The following is an 11,509-nucleotide window of genomic DNA, read 5'->3' as shown; positions in this document are numbered from 1 at the left end:
ATGATGAAGATTTCTAACTCCTGTCATGTTGGCTTATTCTCAAGAGTTTTACTCTCCCTTCAGCAACATAAAGTAGGGCTGTAATCATCTATTTTCTTTCTCAAAACTATAAGTATTGGAAGACCAAACAATTGGTGGTTTCTTCTCTCCCACTCTCACCAATATCAACCACCTCTCCAGCTTGGGATTTTGATACCTACTATGAGGAGAGAATTCCTTACCAATAAACTTTGGGACTCAGGTTACAAATAGAGAGCAAAAAACCTTACCAAAGAATAGTGCCTGGAACATAGTACACACTATTGGGGAATATACTGGAGAAGATAGGAGGATGAAGAGGAGAGAAATCATTACCATCTAATAGACATGCATAAATTGAAGAATAATCCTGGAAGAAGTATATAAAAATGACAATAATTGGTTCATGTTTCCCCAAATCTCCATTTCAAGGAAAGTGCTCAAATATTAGAGAAGGGAAGATTAAGAGGATGTTAAAAGGAAAGAAAATAAAGGCAAACAGTTGGGATCAGGAGTGAGACAAGAGGAAGAGAAGAGTTGCAACAGAACAGAAACAAGTTGTTTCATTTATAGCTCACATGTCAGGCAAGCTCCCTCTCTTTTACCACCTATTTATTATTTGTAAAGAGAGAAAAGAAAAAGTGTAGGATGTACATAATTATTATAATACCTAATTAACAATCATAGCCACCAATGTGAATGGGACAAGTTCTCCCATAAAATGAAAGGAGATAATAGAATGGATTAAAAAACAGAATCCATTGATCCATTCCATCTATCAGTCCATCCATCCATCTATCTTTCTATCTTCAGGAAACACACATGAAACAAAGGTTCAAAAAGAATGAGGAGCTGGAGGAAAATCTATTATGTTTCAGCTAACCTCAGAAATGCAGAAAGGCAATCATGATTTCAGATGATACCATGGTAAATAGAGGTATAATAAAAAGAGATAAGGACATTAAATTGTTTTTAAGGACATTATAGACAATAAATTAATATCAGTGCTTAATATATGCAACAAATAGCATAGCATTTAAATACTTAAAAGAAAATTTAATTGAATTTGAAGGAGGAAATAAATAATAAAATTATAATAGTGGGGAAACTTAGTGCATTCTTTTCAGAGCAGGAAAATCTAACCAAAAAATAAAAAAGATGGAAGTTAGGGACTTATAGAACTTTAGACAAGTTGGAAATGATATATTTCAGGCAATTACTGAATGGGGACAAAAATGAATTTGCATATTTGTCATCTATACATGGAATTTTTACACAAGTCACCATGTATTGGGGCATAAATATCTCATAAAAAATGTGAAAAAACAGAAATACTGAATATATCATTTACTGATCACAATGTAATAGAAATTATAGTCAATAAAGAGCTATGAAACAAATAATTAAAATATGATTGTCATTAAATATCATAATTCTAAGGAACTACAAGGCTTTCCCAAAAGGATCAAAGATAAGGCAAAGATGTTCATTTGCCTACTCTTATTTAATATAGGTCAAAATGTGTACATGATTTAGACATAAAGGGTGAAAATATAAGGAAATTAGGAGAGTAAGGAACAATTTACATGTCAGATGTATGGAGAAGTGAAGAATTTGCGACAAAGCAAGAGATAGAAAACATTATGAAATGTAAAATGGGTAATTTGATTACATTAAATTGAAAGATTTTTGCACAAACAAAACCAATGCAACCAAGATTAGAAGGGAAGAAGAAAGTTCGGTAACAATTTTTATCTCTAATATGTCTAGAGAACTGGAGCTGAATTTATAAGAACACAAGTCATTCCCCAATTGATAAATGGTCAAAGGATATGAACAGACAGTTTTCAGATGAAGAAATTAAAGCTATCTATAGTCATATAAAAATGCTCTGAATCACTATTGATTAGAGAAATGCAAATTAAAGCAACTCTGAGGTACCAAATCATACCTATCAGATTGGCTAACATAACAAAACAAGAAAATGATAAATACGGGAGAGGATGTGGGAAAATTGGGACACTAATACATGGCCGGTGAAGTTGTAAGTTGATCCAGACATTCTGGAGAGCAATTTGGAATTGTATTCAAAGGGGGTTATAACACTGTGCATACCCTTTGACCAAACAATACCACTACTAGATTTGTATCCCAAAGAGATCAGAGAAAAGGACCTATGTATACAAAAACATTAATAGCACTTGTTTTTGTGGTGGCCAAGAGCTGGAATTTGAGAGGATGTCCATCAATTGGGAATGACCCAACAAGTTGTGGTATATGAATGTAAAGGAATATGAATGTAATGGAATGAATGTAATGGAATACTATTGTTCCATTAGAAATGGTGAGCAGGCAGATTTCAGCAAAACCTGGAAAGACTTCCATGAACTGATGCTGAGAGAAGTGAGCAGAACCAAGAGAACATCATACACAGTAACAGCAACATTGTACAGTGACCAATATTTTTAGACTTTGCTCTTCTCCACAATGCAATGATCTAAGACAATTCCAAAAGACTCATGATAGAAAATGCTATCTATACCCAGAAAATGCTGTCTATATCCAGAAAAATAACTATGCAGTCTGACTGGAGATGGAATACTATTTTTTCTCTTCTTTCTTGTGGTTTTCCCCCTTTGTTCTGATTCTTCTTTCACAACATGACAAATATGGAAATATTTTTAAAAAATAAAATAGAGAAATATTAAAAATTAATAAAATGTGAAGCAAAACAAAAGAAATGAAGCCTTTATCAGAAAAATTTGCTGTAAACATTTTCCGCAGTTTCTAGCTTTCACTCTAATTTTGACTACACTTCGTTTGTGAAAAACCTTTTTAATTTCATGTAATGAAAATTATTCATTTTACTTCCTGTGATTCTCAGTACCTCCTGTTTGGTCATAAACTCTCCCCTTATCCATCTCATATCCAGATATATCCATATCTGAGAGGTTAAATTTTTCATGTTTGCTTAGTTTACTTATGATATCACCCTTTATGTCTAAATCATTTATACATCTTGTCCTTATGGTGTGCAATATTGGTCTATGATCCGTTTATAGTTTTCCCAGCAATTTTTGTTAAATGGTAAGTTCTTACCCCCAAAGCTTGGATCTTTGGGTTTATCAAACAGATTACTAGGATAATTTACTACTAGGTATGGTGTATTCCATTGATCCACCACTATATTTTTTAGCCAGAATCTGATTTATAGCTTGAAATCTAGCACTAATGGGCATCCTTGCTTTGCATTTTTTCATAGATTTCCTTGATATTTTTGACCTTTCCTTCTTCCAGGTGAATTTTGTTGTTATTTTTTCTAACTCTATAAAATAATTTTTTTGGTAGTTTGAATAGTATGTCACTGAATAAGTATGTTAACTTGGGCAGAATTATTTTTTATTATGTTGACCTGCTCTATACATGTTTTGATGTTTTTATTTATGTGAAGAGTGTTTTGTAATTGTGTTCATGTAGTTCCTCATTCTATCTTGGCAGATAGACTCTTAAGGTTTTTATACTGTCTGCAGTTATTTTAAATGGAATTTCTCTTTCCATCTCTTTCTGTTGGTAATCTAAAAAATGTGGATGATTTCTGTGAGTTCATTTTGTATAGTACAGCATTGCTAAAGTTGTTCATTATTTCAACTAGTTTTTAAAATTGGTTATCTAGGATTCTCTATACCATCATATCATCTTGAAAGAGTGGCATATTTTGTTTCTTTGTTCCCTATTTCTATTACTTCAATCATTTTTTCTTTTGCTTTATTGCTTTATCTAGGATTCGTAATACACTACGAAATAATGTGATAATAATGGACATCCTGGTTACATCCCTGACCTTATTTGGAAGGTGTCTAGTTTAGTCCCATTACAGTTAATCCTTGCTCTTGGTTTTAGATAGATGTTACTTATCATTTTAAGAAAGGCTCCTGTTCTTTATAGGAATGCATGCTGTATTTTGTCAAAAGCTTTTTCTCCATCTATTAATATAATCATATGATTTTGTTGTTTTTCAGTTCATGCTGTACTTTGTCAAAAGCTTTTTCTCCATCCATTAATATAATCATATGATTTTGTTGTTTTTCAGTTATGCTTATATTTTTCCTAATATTGAACCAGGCTTGTATTCCTGTTATGAATTTTATCTGATCGTGATCTTTATGATATATTGCTGTCATCTCTTTGCTAATACTTTATTTAAAAATTTTGCATCGAAATTAATGATGGAAATTTGTTTATTGTGTTTTTTTTTTCTCTGAGGTAGCCTGAGACGTCGCCTCCTGGTGGAAAGAAGGAGAAGGGGAAGAAGGGAAGGAAAGGATAACGAAATAAAATAAAAGTAACTGAGAAAGATTCGACTCAATCCTAGGGATGCTGGTTCCGGTTCATGGCAGCGGCTGCAGGAGCTGTGTGGGGTACCCTTAATCTGTTTCACGGAGCGGGCACTTCAGGATCCTAGACCTTTGGGAGACTAGTCCCCCAGCTGCCCAGAAACGAAAAACGAACATTTTAAATTAACAAAACTTAATCTTGTTTCCCCGGCATCCCCTCCACCGTCAATTCCACAAGGCTAGAAGGAATCCTTTCTTTTACCCCAGTGGCTGGAGAAAAAAGAACTGCTGGCGCTGGGGGCTCACTCTGGTTCCTCAGGGTTTTCCAGTCTTTTTTCCCAGGATGTCGCCATCTTGTGGAGCAATTTGATAAATCAGGACCTTAGCTAGGGTTGTCCAGAAATCAGCAAATTTAAAAAAAATGAACAAAAATGGATTTGTTCTAGGATTTGAATAGGGGTTATTCAGAGAAAATGGGAAGCTGATTTTCCCCTAAGCAGTGCTCACCTGCTTTTTAGAGTCCTTTTGAGGAAAGCATCTTGTAAAAGTGAAAATGCTATTTAAACACTAGCTCATATGCAATCATAGGACCATAGACAGAGCTGTAATGGGATGTAAATGTCATCCAAGACTTCCAGTTAAGGTGGCTATGAAATAGGATCCAGAAAAGCCGAGATCTCACACAAATGTTATGGAATAGTTTTAAATGTGAGCTAGAAGGAAGAAAGATCAGGAAAGCCAAAAAAGAAACTATCCATCCAGTACAGGACTGGATAAGAACACTGTTAGAAGGCATTTGGCATTCTAAGCAAAAAAAAGCAGGGAAGGTGAAAGGTATAGCATCCAAATAGCCTTTGCCAGACAGTGCAAGGAGTCAGGACCAGTTCAGTACCTTGCCATTGCAGCACTTATTAAGTAAGGTGCTCAGGAAGCTCCGATGTTCAAATGGTGCAAGCCCATAACAAGAGAGAGCTACACCAGCACCCTGATGATACCTTAGCCATGCACACTGAGCTGGAATTGTGGCAGAAGACAGGGACAATGCAACATCTGGAATGGGGCAGGTGATCCGTTTCCATTAAAATCAACAGTACCTATTTGAGACCTGTGAAAATCACAGCAAGCGACTGAATCGATTCCCAATGCAATACTGTGCATAAAAGGAGACAGGAAAGGGGCCAAGACCAAGATCTAAATAAAGCTACAAAGCTTCTTTGGCTCAGCATCTTTGAATCCTGAAAAGGGCAGGAGTACCCAGAATAGCAGAGGCAACAGTAACCAGATTCATTCAAAAGTACAGGAGGTAGTAGAGTCTAACCCAAGTACAAAGAGCTAAATTCAAAAAGTGATGCAGGAAATAAATAGAATAAATAGAAGAATAAATAGAACAAATAAATAGAAGAATAAATAGAAGAAACTGCTGAACATAATAACTATATGCTACGGATTGAGTTGCTTTCAGAAGAAAAAAATTTTCATAGCAAATTCATATAGTACTGAAGAGAAAAGAATGGTTTGACCACAAGAACTCTAGCAGGAAGCAATAAAATAAGACATTTTACTTAAATGAAAGAAGATCTCTGAATTAAAAAAAAATGGAAAGAGAATAGGTGGCTTAGAACAGAGCATGGAAAAACTTTTTAAAATTTAAAAAGCAACTATGAAAAACAGAATGGGGCAATCAGAACTCAATAACCCTATGAAACACACACACACACACATGCATGCACAAACACCCACACCTCTATTAGAATATAGTTAAATAACTTTTTAAAAAGAAGAAAATGTTAAGTATCTATTAGTTGATAAATGGAGTTGGAAAATAGGGTGAGAAAAGACAATGTAAGAATCAGGACTCAGGTGAGTCAAAATGGTAAAAGCATCAACCTAGCTGAGTCCTTCTAATATTCCCCTACAAACAGCTTTAAATAACTCCTCAAATAAAATGTTGAAGTGATATAGCCAACAAAAAGGGTAGAGTGAGATATTTTTCCACCTTAAGACAATTTAGGAAGACAGCATGAAAGGTCTGTGACACCAGCATGGGCACTGACCCAGAGTACATACACAAGCACTAGTAGTGGGCATTAGAGCTGTAATAGCAGCAGCAGCAGCTTCAGGAGCTCTCAGCCCAAAGAAGGTAAGAGGTATCAGACAACTGATGAGAAAGAGATTACAGGGACCTTTGGTTGGCACCCTATTGCCCATAAGCAGTTCTAGGTCACAATTCCAGGGTGGAGTGGAGTGTTTCTTTTTGGTCTCAAGGGAGAAGGCACTCTGGTTACAGTTCCAAGGCCAAGAGGAGCACTAGTGCTTGTGGCTGCAGGAAAGCAAGAGCCCTGGTAATAGTTCCAGGTCCAAGAGGAATGCTAGCACTTGTGGCTACAAAAGAGCAGGGGCCCTGCCCAAGTAAAGACCAGAGTATAGACCAGGAGAGCAGTGACCACTCCTCTCCCCAGATCATACCACCTTGGAAGCACAAAAAATTTGTAAACCCCTAGAACTAGCTCTGAAAACAGCAGCACAAAATGTCTGAAGCTTGATACAGTGCCTCCATACCCACAGGTGAGCAGGGTCTAACTTTAGCTTAAAGTTCATAGTCAAGAAATGGCTGGGAAAAGATTTCAACCATAAAAAATAGAGAAGACCAATATATCAACTCAGAAGAAGTCAACAATGTGCAAAGCCTCAAAGAAAAATGTTAATTGAACCCAAGTCTGACAAGAATTCCTGGAAGAAATAAGTGATAGAGGAAAAATTGAGGAAGAAATGAGAGTGATACAAAAAAATAAAGAGAATTAACATCTTGATAAAAGAGACACAAAAAAAGATACTGAAAAAAACCCTTAAAAACAGAATTTGCTTAATGGTAAAGGAGGCACAAAAATTCACTGAAGAAAAGAACTCTTTAAAAATTGAAGTTAAGCGAGTGAAAGCTAATGACTCCATGAGACATCAAGAAGCAGTAAAATAATGTGAAAAGAATGAAAATAAAAGAAGAAAACATGAAATGTATGACTGGGAAAAACAACTGACTTGGGAAATAGATTGAGGAGAGATAATTCAAGAATTATTGGATTATCTGAAAGCCATCATCAAAAAGTGCCTAGACATCTCTTCCAAGAAATTATAAAGGAAAATGTTCCCAGTATCTTAGATCCAGAAAGTAATATAGAAATTGAAAGATTCCATTGATCACTGAAAGAGATCCTGAAATGAAAACTGCCAGGAACAGAATCTCATAGTCAAACTACAGAGCTCCTAGGTCAAGGAGGAATTATTGCAAGCATTGAGAAAGAAATAATTCAAAAACTGTGGGATCACAGTAAAGACTGAACAAGATTTAGCACCTTCCACAGAAAAAGAGTAGAGGACTTGAAATATGATATTCTGGAAAGTGAAGGAGCTAGGATTACAATCAAGAATTACCTGCCCAGCAAAACTGAGTAGAATACTTCAAAGGAAAATGAATATTTGATGAAATAGAGGACTTCCAAGCATTCCTGATGAAAATACCAGAGCTGAATAGAAATTTGACATTCAAACACAAGACTCAAGAAAAGCATAAAAAGGCAAATATGAAAGAGGGACTTAAATCATAAGGGACTCGACAAAGTCAAACATTTTACATTCCCAAATGGCAAGACGTGCATGCAGCGCCAAAGAACTATATTATTATAATGAAGACATTTAGAAGGAATCTACATAGACAGAGGACATGAATGTGAGTTGATTATATGAGAAAAGTCGCGAAAAGAAAAAAAAATGGAGTGAAAAAGAAGGATGCTCTAGGAGAAGGGGAAAGAGAAAGGGGAAAATTTTCTCACATAGAAACACACAAGGCAGAGTTTATAGTGAAGGGGATAATGGAGGAGGTGACAGGCAATTCTTTAATCTTACACTTACTAGAATTGGTATGAAGAAGGAAGAATATACACACACTCAATTGGATATAGAAATCTCTCTCACCCAGTAGAAAAAAATAGGAGAGGAAGGAGATGGAGATGTGTGTGTGTGTGTGTGTGTGTGTGTGTGTGCGTGTGTGTGTGTGAAAGAGAGACAGAGAGAGAGAGACAGAGAGAGAGAGAGAGAGAGAGAGAGAGAGAGAGAGAGAGAGAGAGAGAGAGAGAAGAGGGTGGATTAAGGGAGTCAGAAGCAAAACAGACTTTTGGGAAGAAATGTGGAGAGAGTGAAAGGGAAAGACACAGGGGGAGACAAAGAGAGAGAGAGGAGTAAACAGAAGAAAATAGGATGAAGAGAAACACACAGTAAGTGTATTCAGTAACCTTGAATGTGAACAGGAGAAACCCATAAAATGAAAGTACATAGGAGAATGAATTAGAAACTAGAATCCAACAATACAAATCACCCACTTGAAACAAAACACACACATACCATTAAAATAAAGGACTGAAGAAGAATCTATCATGCCTTAGTTGAAGTAAAAGAAGGTAAGAGTAGCGATCATAATTTCAGACAAAGCAAAAGCAAAAAGAGACCTTTAAAAAGACAATCAGGAAAACTACATTTTGCTAAAAGGTACCATAGACAATGAAGCAATATAAAAATTTTTGCAGCAAGTTTCTCTGATAGAGGCTTCATTTCCCGAATATATAGTGACATATGACATATGGATACTAATTACTTTTTTAAAGTTTGATAGAATTCTCCTTTGCATTCATTAGTATCAGAGGGTTTTTTATTCCTTTGCTACTTCCTTTACAGGTTGATTTATTTTCTTTTCTTAGACTGGTTTATTCAATAAACCTATCTGACCTGATAGTTTCTGACAGCCTATATTGTTGAAAATATTCTTCTATTTTGTTTATGTTCTTAGTATAAAACTGTGTATGATATGTTCCTATTATTCTCTTGATTTCTTCTGGCTTTATTTATTCTATTAGTTATGAACCAACTTTTAGTTTTATTTATTGTTTCTATGTTTTTTTTTCTGATTGATATATCCACCCTAAGTATTAATATTTCCTCCGTTGGTGCTTATTCTAGGTTTATTTGTTGCTTAATTTCTTAAAATGCATATTAAGTTCATCAATTAATCGCTAAGCATTAGTTTTCTATTTTGTTAATATGTATTTTTAGGGATATTATATTTTTTCTGAGGACTACTTACTTATCATTTATTTTAACTGTTCTTTGACTTATTCTGTATTTAGACTTTTCATTGTTAGGTCTCTATTTCTTCCTTTTTCTTTTGTTTGTGGTCTCTGAACCAACTGCTATTATCATTGCTTTATGGTCTGTAAAGATCGTATTAACTACTTTGGCTTTTTTGAATATTTTTTGCTATATCTCTGTGCCCTAAAACACGGTCAATTTTTGTAAAAGTTCTATAGGGTTTAAAAAGAAGCACATTCTTTTGCAGTCTCATTTACAAGATACTATGGCTTTTAACTCCATTTTCTCCAGAAATTTGATCAGTTCCATTCCCCACCCCACCCCCAATTTTGTTCATCTTTCTGTAAGACTTATCAGAAACTGAGAAAGGGATATTGCAGTCTCCATCACTATTACTTGCTGTGTCTTCTTAGAACTCAAATTGTGTTTCTTTATGAGTTTGGATGCTGAGATACATGGAGCACACAAACTTATTATTGTTATTGTCTTGTTTTCTACGGTTCCTTTCAGTATAATATAGTTTCCTTGTTTATCCTTTTTGTTTTAGGAATGTTTGTTTTGCTTTGTCAGATAGCATAATTACAACTCCTGCTTTTTTGGATTCACTTGATGCATAGTAAAAAAAATTTTCTTATCCCTTTAATTTTATTTTGTGTATATTATTATAAAGATCATAATATAAAAAAGTTAGAAGAAAAGCAGATGGCATACCTCTCACAGATTTGGGTAAGAGATATATTCTTAACCAAACAAGAGGTAAAACAAACAAATAAAATAACTGATTACATGAAACAGAAAAGCTTCTGGGTGGATAATATAAATATATATAGAATAAGAAGGAAAATGGGGAAGAAACCGACAACTTGGTAGCAAATTTCTCTGATAAGGGTTTTGTATCCAAGATATGTGTATGAGTGTGTGTGTGTGTGTGTGTGTGTGTGTCTGTGTGTGTGTCTGTGTGATACCATACTGTTGGTGTTTGTTATTCATTCTTCATTCTTGAAGAGGACCAGGAGGGTGATGTCTTGACTTGAAAGTGAATTGGATTTCAGTGAGTCAAGGCTATGCAAAGTCATCAGCCTCACTCTCTCCTCCAGTGTAATCTGAGTCCAGTGCAAAACATAGGTCAGGGCAACTGGAGATGACCCTAGATGCATATATTTAATAAATATGTGACTAACAGTCATTTTCCAATAGATACATGGCAAAAGGATATGAATAAACATTTCTCAAAAGAATTACAAAACATTAACAACCACATGAAAGAATAATCCAAATGACTAATAAGAGAAGGATAAATCAAAAGAATCTTGAAGTTTCACCTTACACCCTGCAAAATGGCAAAAATTACCAAAAAATGGCAACAGTCAGTATGGTGGACTAGTTTGTGGTATAATGAGCACATTGACAGATTTTTAGTCGAGCTGTGAAATGATACAACAGTTTTAGAAAGCAATTTGGAATTAGGCAAATATAGTGACTGAAATATCTATAGCCTTTGCACCAGAAGCTCTATTACTGGACTTATCTCGAGAAAACCATTTATAAGAATAAAGTTCCCATACATACCAAAATATTTATAGCAGCACTTTTTATGATAGCAAAGAATTGGAATAATACTGTCAAAGTTAATTTACATATTTATGCTATACCAGTCAAATTACCAAGAAGATACTTTATAGAAGTTAATAACATATTAATGAAATTCATCTGGAAAAACAAAAGATCTGACATATTAAGGGAAATGATGAAAGGAAGTAGGAATGATGCCCAAGCAGATGTTCATTAAGTGGGGAATGACTAAACAATTGTGGCATATGATGTAATCAAATATCACTCTGCTTTAAGAAATTATACAAGTGGAAATATTTTTAATATTGTAAGAGATGAACTGAACTTACATTTCCACAGAAAATATGTAATATCTGCAATACTAGTGATAATCATTTAATATCATTTTTGGACCTTAGTAAGGGCCAGAGCCTGAACTACTCAACCAGAACAAGAGCCTGGACCTAACA

The sequence above is a fragment of the Notamacropus eugenii genome, chromosome 2 (genome assembly GCF_028372415.1).
Source record: "Notamacropus eugenii isolate mMacEug1 chromosome 2, mMacEug1.pri_v2, whole genome shotgun sequence".
Lineage (NCBI taxonomy): Eukaryota > Metazoa > Chordata > Mammalia > Diprotodontia > Macropodidae > Notamacropus > Notamacropus eugenii.
This window is presented reverse-complemented; position numbering follows the sequence as displayed.